The 14,121-nt window shown below is 31.7% G+C and overlaps 1 non-coding gene and 1 pseudogene across 1 annotated transcript in view; both read right to left on the bottom strand.

The window, feature by feature from the left end:
* LOC119611168 overlaps positions 1 to 14,121 on the bottom strand; it is a 21,614-nt pseudogene continuing 7,493 nt past the window's right edge.
* Positions 14,085 to 14,121, bottom strand: part of LOC119611171 — a 122-nt gene continuing 85 nt past the window's right edge. Inside the window, exon 1 of the small nuclear RNA XR_005232046.1 lies at positions 14,085 to 14,121. This exon is cut by the window's right edge and continues 85 nt beyond it. This is a non-coding gene — a small nuclear RNA (U5 spliceosomal RNA).

Raw genomic sequence — 14,121 nt, 5'->3', positions numbered from 1 at the left:
TTTATGTTCGTTAGTTCGTGGCTGTATTTTTATTTTTCTTAATGTTCATCATGTCCAATTATTTCTATATCATCGGCTAAAGGACTTTCCATATCTGTTTGTTTTGTTGGCGATTTCTTATCCAATATATTATCCAAATTGATAAGAGACAAAGTCATTTTACTACTTAGAATAACCTGAAATTTAAAAAGAAATTATTTATAATTTTAGCTTTCTTTTTCTTCTTCTTACTAACAACTAAAACTTACCGCTGGCTCTTCAGGAGATCCATAAGTTCGGCATCATAAACTTGTTCCTGTTTAGTTTCAGATTCGGCTACTAAAATTTGTGAGTCATGTGCTAAAGAACCTTCTAAATAGATTTCTTGAGGTTCGGGCATTACGTCATCTTCATCATGTTTGGACTGAAATTTCAAAGAAATTTTCCATTAAAATCTTGTATCTGAATTAGAATTTACTTGAATAAGAGTAGAAGTATTAGTGATATACTTAAATATCTGGGACGCTTTAAAATATTTAAAATGGATTAGTAGTCAATATATAAGTCAAACGATTAGTCAATAGACCAGACTAATCATAGACTAGTTATAGACTAGTCCACAGTTCTAGTTTAGTTCTAGTTCAGTTCTAGTTCAGTTCTAGTCCAGTTCTAGTTCAGTTCTAGTTCAGTTCTAGTTCAGTTCTAGTTCAGTTCTAGTTCAGTTCTAGTTCAGTTCTAGTTCAGTTCTAGTTCAGTTCTAGTTCAGTTCTAGTTCAGTTCTAGTTCAGTTCTAGTTCAGTTCTAGTTCAGTTCTAGTTCAGTTCTAGTTCAGTTCTAGTTCAGTTCTAGTTCAGTTCAGTTCTAGTTCAGTTCTAGTTCAGTTCTAGTTCAGTTCTAGTTCAGTTCTAGTTCAGTTCTAGTTCAGTTCTAGTTCAGTTCAGTTCTAGTTCAGTTCTAGTTCAGTTCTAGTTCAGTTCTAGTTCAGTTCAGTTCTAGTTCAGTTCTAGTTCAGTTCTAGTTCAGTTCTAGTTCAGTTCTAGTTCAGTTCTAGTCCAGTTCTAGTTCAGTTCTAGTTCAGTTCTAGTTCAGTTCTAGTTCAGTTCTAGTTCAGTTCTAGTTCAGTTCTAGTTCAGTTCAGTTCTAGTTCAGTTCTAGTTCAGTTCTAGTTCAGTTCTAGTTCAGTTCTAGTTCAGTTCTAGTCCAGTTCTAGTTCAGTTCTAGTTCAGTTCTAGTTCAGTTCTAGTTCAGTTCTAGTTCAGTTCTAGTTCAGTTCTAGTTCAGTTCTAGTTCAGTTCTAGTTCAGTTCTAGTTCAGTTCTAGTTCAGTTCTAGTCCAGTTCTAGTTCAGTTCTAGTTCAGTTCTAGTTCAGTTCTAGTCCAGTTCTAGTTCAGTTCTAGTTCAGTTCTAGTTCAGTTCTAGTTCAGTTCTAGTTCAGTTCTAGTTCAGTTCTAGTTCAGTTCAGTTCTAGTTCAGTTCTAGTTCAGTTCTAGTTCAGTTCTAGTTCAGTTCTAGTTCAGTTCTAGTCCAGTTCTAGTTCAGTTCTAGTTCAGTTCTAGTTCAGTTCTAGTTCAGTTCTAGTTCAGTTCTAGTTCAGTTCTAGTTCAGTTCTAGTTCAGTTCTAGTTCAGTTCTAGTTCAGTTCTAGTTCAGTTCTAGTCCAGTTCTAGTTCAGTTCTAGTTCAGTTCTAGTTCAGTTCTAGTCCAGTTCTAGTTCAGTTCTAGTTCAGTTCTAGTTCAGTTCTAGTTCAGTTCTAGTTCAGTTCTAGTTCAGTTCTAGTTCAGTTCTAGTTCAGTTCTAGTTCAGTTCTAGTTCAGTTCTAGTTCAGTTCTAGTTCAGTTCTAGTTCAGTTCTAGTTCAGTTCTAGTTCAGTTCTAGTCCAGTTCTAGTTCAGTTCTAGTTCAGTTCTAGTTCAGTTCTAGTCCAGTTCTAGTTCAGTTCTAGTTCAGTTCTAGTTCAGTTCTAGTTCAGTTCTAGTTCAGTTCTAGTTCAGTTCTAGTTCAGTTCTAGTTCAGTTCTAGTTCAGTTCTAGTTCAGTTCTAGTTCAGTTCTTTCAGTTCTAGTTCAGTTCTAGTTCAGTTCTATTCTAGTTCAGTTCTAGTTCAGTTCTAGTTCAGTTCTAGTTCAGTTCTAGTTCAGTTCTAGTTCAGTCTAGTCAGTCTAGTTCAGTTCGTTCTAGTTCAGTCTAGTTCAGTTCTAGTCTAGTTCAGTTCTAGTTGAATTCTAGTTCAGTTCAATTCTAGTTCTGTCTAGAATAGAGTCTCGAATATAGTATTATCTATAGTCTCTATTACTATCTTGAATACAATAATAGCGTGGACTATAGCATTGATTACGTTACAAGCTTTGGTCGAAAATATTGACTATATAGACTAGTCCATAGACACAAAAACTTACATGTTCATGGTGGGATAATAACACTGGAGTTGGAGGACGACCAGACCATTTATGGCCACCCTCACAACTAGCGGTTATTTCCATTCCAAGAACCTTTAAATAAAAATAAGTAAATTAAGAAGTTTAATATAATAAAAATTCAAAAAATAATAAAAATACTAACTAAAAATAAGAGTCAAATAAATTAAAAATTTATATGTAATTAATATTTAGACAATAATTTCTTTAAATTCAAACAAAAATCGAAAACGAAAATTTTGTAAATTACAATTATGAAAGCTTTCACGAATACGGAATAACCTTTCAACTATTACACTTACCGATACTTGTACGATCAGTACTGCCTTCTCTCTTTTTGCGTTTATCATCCGTTGCCTTTAGGTCATCTACTCTAGTATTATTATCATCATTATTAACATCACCAGATGTCTCATTAATGTCTGCATGCCCATTGGAAATGTTTTCTTGATGTTGTTGATCTTTTGATTCGTAGTGGTCGAATTTTCGTTGGAGTTTTTCTAAATTTACAGAAGTTTTCATGAATTAATAAAAATTTTAAATAAAAGTTTTAACAAAATGCTAAATTAAGAAAAAGCTCAAACTATTAACTGAATATTAATTAAAAAAGGAAATTAATTAAATAAATTAAAAAAGACGATCACAAAACTTAAAACACCATAAACTAATTAAAGGTCAAAGTAAACAATTTTCAATATTACAAGTATTGAAGTTAGTACGAAAGTATTTTAGTTAAAAAGTAGATATTTTGTAATAAAAAATACAAACAAAATCGTATTTGTTTAGTTTGTTGTAGTAAATTGTTAAAAGATTTGCTAGTAGTAGATGTTAAAAAAAAGGTGGATCTAATCTCTAACCTTGGATGGATCGGTTGTCGTAGTCTCTCGTAATTTTAATTCTTCATCAGCAGCATCTATTAAACCTTGTATCGCTGTTACAACTACGTTTGATTTGTTATAAAAATAAATTTATAACAGAAACACAAGAAAAAAATAAATATTTATATAAAATATAATTTTAAAAAATACAAAAAAAAATAAAATTACTTTCCTTTTTCTTTTTTGCAACAAAAAAGAAGAAAAATAAACAAAAAATAAATTAAATACATGATGAAGCAATAAAAATAATGCAATTGTTTGTTTCATGAATTAAATGTTTCAATTGAAAAAAAAAATAAATAAATAAATTTTTGTACAAAAAACAAATCATTTTTAAAATTATGTCCCCTTTTCTGCTCTGCTCTTATATAAACAAATATAAAAGTTTTTAGTTGAAATTGAAATTTCTTTAGAAGAAATTAATTAAAGAAAAGAAATGCTGCTGTTAGTTATCATAAAAAAAGAGTTTAAGAAAAAACTATTATCACACTGAAGAGAATTACTTGAGAGTTACTAATTTACTAAGAGTCAAAAAGAGAGTTTTATAAAGTGATGATCAGCCATGGAAAATTCAGTACTTTTTGAGTTCGAAGAATACCGCGGTAGCTGCACAACATTTTCGGTACGCAGTAGTTCTATAGTCTAGTCCATAGTCTGGTATATAGACTAGTCTATAATCTAGTCTATAGTCTAGTCCATAGTCTGGTATATAGATAGTCTATAATCTAGTCTATAGTCTAGTCCATAGTCTGGTATATAGACTAGTCTATAATCTAGTCTATAGTCTAGTCCATAGTCTGGTATATAGACTAGTCTATAGTCTTGTCTATAGTCTAGTCTATAGTCGAGTCTATAGTCTAGTCTATAGTCTAGTCTAGTCTATAGTCTAGTCTATAGTCGAGTCTATAGTCTAGTCTATAGTCTAGTCTATAGTCTAGTCTATAGTCTAGTCTATAGTCTAGTCTATAGTCTAGTCTATAGTCTAGTCTATAGTCTAGTCTATAGTCTAGTCTATAGTCTAGTTTATAGTCTAGTCTATAGTCTAGTCTATAGTCTAGTCTATAGTCTAGTCTATAGTCTAGTCTATAGTCTAGTTTATAGTCTAGTCTATAGTCTAGTTTATAGTCTAGTCTATAAACTAGTCTATAGTCTAGTCTATAGTCTAGTCTATAGTCTAGTCTATAGTCTATAGTCTATAGTCTATAGTCTAGTCTATAGTCTAGTCTATAGTCTAGTCTATAGTCTAGTCTATAGTCTAGTCTATAGTCTAGTCTATAGTCTAGTCTATAGTCTAGTCTATAGTCTAGTCTATAGTCTAGTCTATAGTCTAGTCTATAGTCTAGTCTATAGTCTAGTCTATAGTCTAGTCTATAGTCTAGTCTATAGTCTAGTCTATAGTCTAGTCTATAGTCTAGTCTATAGTCTAGTCTATAGTCTAGTCTATAGTCTAGTCTATAGTCTAGTCTATAGTCTAGTCTATAGTCTAGTCTATAGTCTAGTCTATAGTCTAGTCTATAGTCTAGTCTATAGTCTAGTCTATAGTCTAGTCTATAGTCTAGTATAGTCTATAGTCTAGTCTAGTCTATAGTCTAGTCTAGTATAGTCTATAGTCTAGTCTAGTCTAGTCTAGTAGTCTAGTCTATTCTATAGTCTAGTCTAGTCTATAGTCTAGTCTATAGTCTAGTCTATAGTCTAGTCTATAGTCTAGTCTATAGTCTAGTCTATAGTCTAGTCTATAGTCTAGTCTATAGTCTAGTCTATAGTCTAGTCTATAGTCTAGTCTATAGTCTAGTCTATAGTCTAGTCTATAGTCTAGTCTATAGTCTAGTCTAGTCTATAGTCTAGTCTATAGTCTAGTCTATAGTCTAGTCTAGTCTAGTCTATAGTCTAGTCTAGTCTATAATCTAGTCTATAGTCTAGTCTAGACTAGACTATAGTCTAGTCTATGGTCTAGTCTATGGTCTAGTCTATGGTCTAGTCTATAGTCTAGTCTATAGTCTAGTCTATAGTCTAGTCTATGGTCTAGTCTATAGTCTAGTCTATAGTCTAGTCTATAGTCTAGTCTATAGTCTAGTCTATAGTCTAGTCTATAGTCTAGTCTATAGTCTAGTCTATAGTCTAGTCTATAGTCTAGTCTATAGTCTAGTCTATAGTCTAGTCTATAGTCTAGTCTATAGTCTAGTCTATAGTCTAGTCTATAGTCTAGTCTATAGTCTAGTCTATAGTCTAGTCTATAGTCTAGTCTATAGTCTAGTCTATGGTCTAGTCTATAGTCTAGTCTATAGTCTAGTCTATAGTCTAGTCTATAGTCTAGTCTATAGTCTAGTCTATAGTCTAGTCTATAGTCTAGTCTATAGTCTAGTCTATAGTCTAGTCTATAGTCTAGTCTATAGTCTAGTCTATAGTCTAGTCTATAGTCTAGTCTATAGTCTAGTCTATAGTCTAGTCTATAGTCTAGTCTATAGTCTAGTCTATAGTCTAGTCTATAGTCTAGTCTATAGTCTAGTCTATAGTCTAGTCTATAGTCTAGTCTATAGTCTAGTCTATAGTCTAGTCTATAGTCTAGTCTATAGTCTAGTCTATAGTCTAGTCTATAGTCTAGTCTATAGTCTAGTCTATAGTCTAGTCTATAGTCTAGTCTATAGTCTAGTCTATAGTCTAGTCTATAGTCTAGTCTATAGTCTAGTCTATAGTCTAGTCTATAGTCTAGTCTATAGTCTAGTCTATTCTATGTCTAGTCTATAGTCCTAGTCTATAGTATAGTGTCTATAGTCTAGTCTATAGTATGTCTATAGTCCTAGTCTATAGTCTATAGTCTAGTCTATAGTCTAGTCTATAGTCTAGTTCTATAGTCTAGTCTATAGTCTAGTCTATAGTCTCGTCTATAGTCTAGTCTATAGTCTAGTCTTAGTCTAGTCTATAGTCTAGTCTATAGTCTAGTCTATAGTCTAGTCTATAGTCTAGTCTATAGTCTAGTCTATAGTCCTAGTCTATAGGCTAGTCCTATATCTAGTCTATAGTCTAGTCTATAGTCTAGTCTATAGTCTAGTCTATAGTTCTAGTCTATGTCTAGTCTAATAGTCTAGTTCTATAGTCTAGTCTATAGTCTAGTCTATAGTCTAGTCTATAGTCTAGTCTATAGTCTAGTCTATAGTCTAGTCTATAGTCTAGTCTATAGTCTAGTCTTAGTCTAGTCCTATAGTCTAGTCTATATAGTCTAGTCTATAGTCTAGTCTATAGTCTAGTCTATAGTCTAGTCTATAGTCTAGTCTATGTCTAGTCTATAGTCTAGTCTATAGTCTAGTCTATAGTCTGGTCTATAGTCTAGTCTATAGTCTAGTCTATAGTCTAGTCTATAGTCTAGTCTATAGTCTAGTCTATAGTCTAGTCTATAGTCTAGTCTATAGTCTAGTCTATAGTCTAGTCTATAGTCTAGTCTATAGTCTAGTCTATAGTCTAGTCTATAGTCTAGTCTACAGTCTAGTCTATAGTCTAGTCTATAGTCTAGTCTATAGTCTAGTCTATAGTCTAGTCTATAGTCTAGTCTATAGTCTAGTCTATAGTCTAGTCTATAGTCTAGTCTATAGTCTAGTATAGTCTAGTCTATAGTCTAGTCTATAGTCTAGTCTATAGTCTAGTCTATAGTCTAGTCTATAGTCTAGTCTATAGTCTAGTCTATAGTCTAGTCTATAGTCTAGTCTATAGTCTAGTCTATAGTCTAGTTAGTCTATAGTCTAGTCTATAGTCTAGTCTATAGTCTAGTCTATAGTCTAGTCTATAGTCTAGTCTATAGTCTAGTCTATAGTCTAGTCTATAGTCTAGTCTATAGTCTAGTCTATAGTCTAGTCTATAGTCTAGTCTTAGTACTAGTCTATAGTCTAGTCTAGTCTAGTCTATAGTCTAGTCTATAGTCTAGTCTATAGTCTAGTCTATAGTCTAGTCTAATAGTCTAGTCTATAGTCTAGTCTATAGTCTAGTCTATAGTCTAGTCTATAGTCTAGTCTATAGTCTAGTCTATAGTCTAGTCTATAGTCTGTCTATAGTCTAGTCTATAGTCTAGTCTATAGTCTAGTCTCTAGTCTAGGTCTATAGTCTAGTCTAAGTCAGTCTATAGTCTAGGTCCTAATAGTCTAGTCTATAGTCTAGTCTATAGTCTAGTCTATAGTCCCTAGTCTATAGTCTAGTCTATAGTCTATCTATAGTCTAGTCTATAGTCTAGTCTATAGTCTAGTCTATAGTCTAGTCTAGAGTCTAGTCTATAGTCTAGTCTATAGTCTAGTCTATAGTCTAGTCTATAGTCTAGTCTATAGTCTAGTCTATAGTCTAGTCTATAGTCGAGTCTAGAGTCTAGTCATAGTCTAGTCTATAGTCTGTCTATGGTCTAGTCCTATAGTCTTCTTAGTTAGTCTATAGTCTAGTCTATAGTCTAGTCATAGTCTAGTCTATAGTCCTAGTCTATAGTCTAGTCTATAGTCTAGTCTATAGTCTAGTCTATAGTCCTAGTCTAGCTAGTCTATAGTCTAGTCTATAGTCTAGTCTATAGTCTAGTCTATAGTCTAGTCTATAGTCTAGTCTACAGTCTAGTCTATAGTCAGTCCTCATTTCGTTATGAGTTCAGTTCTATTTCAAAAGTTCAATTTTCCATGCCTGATGATGATCTTTCCCTTAAAACATGCCACATTACAACAGAAAGAAGATTGTCACTTACGAGAGCTTTTACAAAAAAATTAAAGGATTTAATTGAATTATGTGTTAGTTACTCGAAATGGAATTATTTTCATGCCATTTTTAAGGATTTAGGACTTAACATTCCTGATCAATTAAAAAAAAAAAATTAAATAGATTTTTAAAGAAAAAATTTACTATACTTAAGTATTATGATTTTTGATTTGATTTTTCAGTTTATAAAGATGTTTGGATATTGATATTGTAAAATATTTGAGTTTTGTTTAAGGATGTAACTGTTGACGTTTTAGAAATTAATTGCGACCATCTTAAAAATTAAGAAAAATAAAAAATATATAAATAAACTTAATATATTTTTTTTACAAAAATTATACATAAATCAAAAAAAATATAAAATAAGATGTGTACAAAGTATTTGAGTGAAAGTTAGTAAGGGTCTTCAGATAATCATGTTCCTTGACTTGTTTTTGCAACAGAATTACTGCCGAGAAAATGAATTTCTATTCTAATTTCTATTTCTATTAAATATTGTCAGGGATTAAATGTATCGATTGATGATCTTTATTGGTAAAGGATCTAAAACCCCGAAGCGCTACTCAGTTTGATTAAAAAACATACATAGATATTTGCATGATTTGACGAAAAATTTTACCCTAGGTATTAAATACCTCACTTGAGGGCTTTCTATTCCAGATCCTTTACCAAAGTTTATACCAGATTTTTTTCAAAAAAACTGTGGTCAAAGTCTATTCTACAGGCGTTAGTTTTCAAAATCTTAGATGTCTAATTTCGTAATTGCTGGTTCCATTTCTTAACTTCCTCTAGAATCTAGACTTAGTCTATGGACTAGTCAGTTAATTAATCTATGAAGTAATATATTCGATAATGGGTTGATCAATCTGGACCAGTCTATTGACTAGTTAATGGACTAGTTTATGGACCATTTAAGAGTCTACGAGTCTATTGACTTGTCCTACGGGCTAGTTTAGGAAATAGTCTATTTGACCAGTCTATTGAAAAGTGTATGAACTAGTCTTTTGACAAGTTTATTGGCAAGTCTATGGACTAGACTATTGACTAGTTTATTGACAAGTCTATGGACTAGTCTTTTGACCAGTCCTTTGACGAGTCTATAGACTAGACTTTTGACTAGTTTACTGACAAGTCTATGGACTAGATTATTGCCTAGTCTATTGACAAGTCTATGGACTAGTCTATTGACAAGTTTATGGACTAGTCTATTGACAAGTCTACGGACTATGGACTAGTCTTTTGTCCAGTCTATTGACAAGTCTAAGGACTAGTCTCTTGACTAGTTTTATGACAAGTCTATGAAGTAGACTATAGACTAGTCTATTGACAAGTCTATGGACTAGTCTATTGACAAGTTTAAGGACTAGTCCTTTGACTAGTCTATTGACAAGTCCCTGGACTAGTCTTTTAACTAGTCTATTGACAAGTCTATGGACTAGTCTTTTTGACAAGTCTATGGACTAGTCTTTTAACTAGTCTATTGACAAGTCTATGGACTAGTCTTTTAATTAGTCTATTGACAAGTCTATGGACTAGTCTTTTGACAAGTCTATGGACTAGTCTTTTAACTAGTCTTTTGACAAGTCTATGGACTAGTCTTTTAATTAGTCTATTGACAAGTCTATGGACTAGTCTTTTAATTAGTCTATTGACAAGTCCATTGACATGTCTATGGACTAGTCTTTTGACTAGTTTATTGACAAGTCTATGGACTAGTCTTTTACTAGTTTATTGACAGTCTATGGAGTGGATTATTGACTAGTCTATTGACAAGTCTATGGACTAGTCCTTTAACTAGTCTATTAACATGACTATGGTCTAGTCTTTTGACTAGTATATGAACTGACCTATTGTCTAGCTTTGTTATTATGTACAATTTTAAATTTGTTTAGTTTGTTTTAGTTTTTTGTCCTAATTATGTATGTGTGTATGTTTATATCTAAATGTCATATTTACAAAACTATAATTATGTAACAGAACGAAAAAAAAAATTGGAAATTATAATAAAAACAAATATGTAAATGAAAACAAATAAAAAAAAAAAAGAAAGAAGAAACCTTTTGCCAAAAATCTCTAACCTTCGCTTCATATTGATCTGAATTCATTTCAGCAATCAATTTGGCCATAGCCTTTTCCGTGTCCTCCAATTTTTTGCGCAACTTTTCAATTTCCATCAATTGATCGGTTTCCTTATGCAAAAGTTTCGAAGTCAATTGTTTTGCTGATCGTGATGTTGTTGCTGCAATTGATGTTGTTTCTGCGAAGAGGACAGATTCGTAGCCGCAGTTTGAGCCGATAAACTGGCATTATATAAATCACTGCCACGCATCACCGTTGGCTGGTGAGGTACTAGATCTCCGGATGATCTTGGTAGATTAGTTCCTAGAAATTTGTTATTTAGTTGGTTGATTTGTTATTTTTGTTTTTTTCATAACATATTAATTATTATGTTTTTAATTTGTTGTTTGGTATAGTTTAATAAGGGAATCATTTTTTTAAGTTTTACAAATTTACATTACAACATCAATTGGAAAATTAAAAAAAAAAAAATTATAATAATAAATAAATTACAAAATTAAAAGGGTTACTAGTGTTTGAATATTAAAATAAAACAACATCTAAAACAACTACAAGGATGTATAATTATATTTACACAATGTTTGAATTTATAATTAAATTACATTTAAAAAAAGCAGCTTCAATTTTTTTCCTTTTTTTTTCAAATATTTTCAATATTTTCTTTTAACAGAGGACATAGTTTTTAAAAATGATTGAATAAAAATTAAACTCAATTTGAAACCGAAAAAATAAATAAATTAGTCAATTATATATGATTAAGAAAAAGTAGTAAGAAGTTTTAAATTAAGAAGTTTAAAAAGCTTCATCTTACTTGTTTGATGTTCCCGCCAACCTGTTACAAACAGGAGTTTTTGTTTTCGACCAATACATTTATGTAGGACATTTATTTGCGGTTTGATTTTTTTTTTTTGTTTAAATTTACAAATTGAGAGCATTTATATGTTTAAAAATGAATATACATATGTAATCATTATATAAAGGGATTTATTTTATATAATAAACTATTTTGTTTTACTACTTGAAAGAAAAACTTAAATTCTACTTAAATATTTTACGTATAATTTCTATGGCAAATCACTATGAACTTACCCAATTTAGAGCCATTTAATTCCTCAACATGTCGGCCATTTTCTTGTCCAAAAACTTCTTTACGGAAGTTTGGATCACCGGGTGCAGCTCCATAGGGAGCATTCGGTACTTGCTTCTTGAAGACTATCTACAGTTGTTAAGAAAAAAGAAAAATGTATTAGAATTTAGTTTTTATTAAATTTTTTTCAATTATCTATTTCCATCACTAAAGAGCCTAAATTGGTAAATTACACTTTCTTCGGAAATTTGGAAATAAAACTATAAACAAGTCAATAGACTGGTTCATAGACTAATCCATAGAATAGTTTATAGACTGGTCAATAGTCTGGTTCATACTTATTAATGTACCAGTTTACAGTCTAGTCAATAGGCAAGTCAATAGACTAAGAGACAAGTCCATAGGCTGGTCAAGAGACAAGTTCATAGACTGGTGAAGAATCTAGTCTATATACTGGTCCACAGACTACACCTCAGACTGGTCAATAGACTAGTTCATAGACTGGCCAAGAGACTAGTCCACAAACTGATCAAGAGACTAGTCCATATACTGGTCCACAGGCTTGTCAGTTAACTAGACCATAGACTGATCAATTGAATAGTTCATTAAATGGCTACAGACTAAGCAATAGATTAGTCAGAGGCTAATCAGGAGACTAGGTTAGTCCATAGACTAACCTAGTCTCCAGTTAATAGACTAGGTTATAAGTTAATAGAATAGGCAATAAACTATTCAGTTAATGGAATAGGCAATAAACTAATCCATAGACAAGTCAATAGACTGTTGAAGACTGGTCGACAGGCTTGTCAGTTAAGTAGACTATAGACTGATCAATTGGCTATTTCATTGAATAGACAATGGACTAAGCAATAGATAGTCTATTCATTAGAAAAGTCATTGGATAAGTTAATAGAATAGTCGCTAAACTAGTCCATAAACAGTAACTTAGACCAATCAGTAGGCTGGTCATAGGCTAATCCATACACTAGACCATTCTATAGTAGATTCAATGGACTACTCCAAAGTTTAGTCAATAGTCAATCCATAAACTAGTTAATAACCTATTCCATAGGCTAGTCCATAGAATAGGAAGTATACTATTCAAGAGACTAATCCAAAGATTGATCCATGGGCAGTGTTGCCAATATTTTTCCATCATTTCCCGTTAACCATGTCAAAAAAACCGCCAGAAACCGTCAGATTTAAGTTTTTGCAAAAGCCGCTAGAAACGTCAAATTTAAACTGGATGTTTACCAAAAAATATGTTTATCAAAAACATTCAAAAGCCTCTCGCAAATCTGTGCATTTTGGATTTTACATTGAATTTGTCACAAATTTATGGGATTTTCTTGCACAACACTAATACATTTGATCGCCTATTTGAACTAATCATTTTAAAATAAATTTTTCTGTTCTTAATAATACAAAAGTGCAAGTTTGCCCACGTATTTCATGAATCCCCTTATTGAATTTCGACTATTGAAAGTAGTCCAGACTATAGATTAGACTTTAGATTTTACAATAAACTAGACTAAAGACCATACTATAGACTAGCCTAGTGACTAGACTATATACTAGACTATATACTAGACTATAGTAGACTATAGACTAGACTATAGACTAGACTATAGACTAGACTATAGACTAGACTATAGACTATAGAGACTAGACTATAGACTAGACTATAGACTAGACTATAGACTAGACTATAGACTAGACTATAGACTAGACTATAGACTAGACTATAGACTAGACTATAGACTAGACTATAGACTAGACTATAGACTAGACTATAGACTAGACTATAGACTAGACTATAGACTAGACTATAGACTAGACTATAGACTAGACTATAGACTAGACTATAGACTAGACTATAGACTAGACTATAGACTAGACTATAGACTAGACTATAGACTAGACTATAGACTAGACTATAGACTAGACTATAGACTAGACTATAGACTAGACTATAGACTAGACTATAGACTAGACTATAGACTAGACTATAGACTAGACTATAGACTAGACTATAGACTAGACTATAGACTAGACTATAGACTAGACTATAGACTAGACTATAGACTAGACTATAGACTAGACTATAGACTAGACTATAGACTAGACTATAGACTAGACTATAGACTAGACTATAGACTAGACTAGACTATAGACTAGACTAGACTAGACTATAGACTAGACTATAGACTAGACTATAGACTAGACTATAGACTAGACTATATACTAGACTATAGACTAGACTATAGACAAGACTATAGACTAGATTATAGACTAGACTATAGACTATACTATGGACTTGACTAGCCTATAGACTAGGCTATAGACTAGACTATAGACTAGACTATAAACTAGACTTTAGACTAGACTATATATTAGACTACATACTAGACTATATACTAGAATATACACTATACTACACACTAGAATTAAGATTAGACTATAGACATTTGTAGTTATTCCATTTTATATGTGAAAAAACGTTTAAAATCTCCAAATGCTGATTAAAAATCGCCAAATTTCCCGCTAACCGCTAAAACGCATTTTTTCACGCATTTGCCATTTCAAATACGTCAGATTTGACGGGAAAAACGTCAAATTGGCAACAATGTCCATGGGATTATCTGCTGATTAGTTCTTATACTGATCAATTGACTAGTTCATGGACAAGTCCATGTACTAATATAATTTCATAGACTTATGACTAACTAGTCAATGCTAAACTTTCAAGCTTGTATGAAAAATTTAAAAAAAAATTTAAACTTTTCCTTCAAAAATGCCGATATGAAAATAATTCAAAAAGTTATTAATACTTTTAATGCCGAAAAAGTACTAATTGTAAAGATTTGTAACTACTTTACTGTAATGTTAAAATAAATCCACCCCGATTTTAATGAAATTTATTATTTATGACCCTCCTAACGGAAGGTCTATGCAAAAATTTTATTT

The sequence above is a fragment of the Lucilia sericata genome, unplaced genomic scaffold (assembly GCF_015586225.1).
Source record: "Lucilia sericata isolate MDLA Ls3-8-SP2 unplaced genomic scaffold, ASM1558622v1 Contig001383F_arrow, whole genome shotgun sequence".
NCBI lineage: Eukaryota > Metazoa > Arthropoda > Insecta > Diptera > Calliphoridae > Lucilia > Lucilia sericata.
The sequence above is the reverse complement of the archived record's forward strand: the minus strand, read 5'-3'. Positions and strand labels throughout refer to the sequence as shown.